Here is a 1,130-nt window from a genome sequence, read left to right as displayed (position 1 = left end):
CACTCCCACGGTGTAGGTGGTGTTCTGTAGAGAATAATGCAACCAAAAACAGCCAAAATGGCAAACAAAAAACTGATTAAATGTATGTAATTCTCCTGTAATATGCGATTCTGGGTTATGTTTACGTATTTCCATTTCAGGAGAAAAAGTGTACTTTCACAAAGCGATTATCAGGAAAAAAAATGCTCACTTCAGATATGGATAAATTTTGTAGCTCTCCCACATTGGGTGTAATGCTCCCATTCTCTCTCTCTCTCATCTGAGTCCTCAGCCACGACGCACCTTCCTGGTTAGAGCCCGACCAATATGGATTTTTTGAGGCCGATGCCGATAACGAAAAATTGGATGAAAAATACAGATAATCGATAAATCGGCTGATTTGCCGATAGCCGATAAATCAGCCCATATTATTTATTTTTTTATGAATAAAATGTTCTTTTTTGGACCCTTAACAAAAAAGGTTTGAGCTAAAAGCTGAAATGCAGTTTACAAGTTATTTGCAGTTTAGTAAAGCTTGGTCCCAGCCGTCGTCGGCCCCAGAGGGTTAATGGCGAATGGCAGTAATTCCCAGAACCCTTCTGGGTGACCAGTGAATCTGAATGTTTCAACCTCTTAGCAGTAAATGAAAGTTTTTCATGCTAGAAATAAGGTCTACACAACGTGGGCTTAATAAAAAGCGTGACCGACGCAATGAAGCACATTTGACACATTACTACATAAACTGAGTTAATCAAACTGAGTTGAACTGAAACAGGAGAAATGTGGGGTGAATGTAATCGCAAAGTTATTACAAACAACATCCTTATAAACTTGTATGCTTTTGTCAGCCGATCACTGCAGTGTGACGACGAACTACAGGGGCTGGTGATGAACACATTTAAGCAGGGGTGTAAGCAGCTCTCAATTGAATGGAGTCAGAGCTCCATCTACTGGGCAAACAGTGCAAGGACATTTTACATTGCTGACAAACATTATTTCAGTAACTGTTCTGTTTATGAGAAATTATCGGCGTTCTATCGGCAAAATTTCGGCCGATAGTGAGTACTTTGAAAAGGGCTTATATCAGCCGGCCGATATATCGGTCGGGCTCTATTCCTGGTACTTTTCCAGGTTAAACAATGTCTTTTCTT

Source organism: Thalassophryne amazonica, chromosome 3, assembly GCF_902500255.1.
Source record: "Thalassophryne amazonica chromosome 3, fThaAma1.1, whole genome shotgun sequence".
Classification (NCBI taxonomy): domain Eukaryota; kingdom Metazoa; phylum Chordata; class Actinopteri; order Batrachoidiformes; family Batrachoididae; genus Thalassophryne; species Thalassophryne amazonica.
This window is presented reverse-complemented; position numbering follows the sequence as displayed.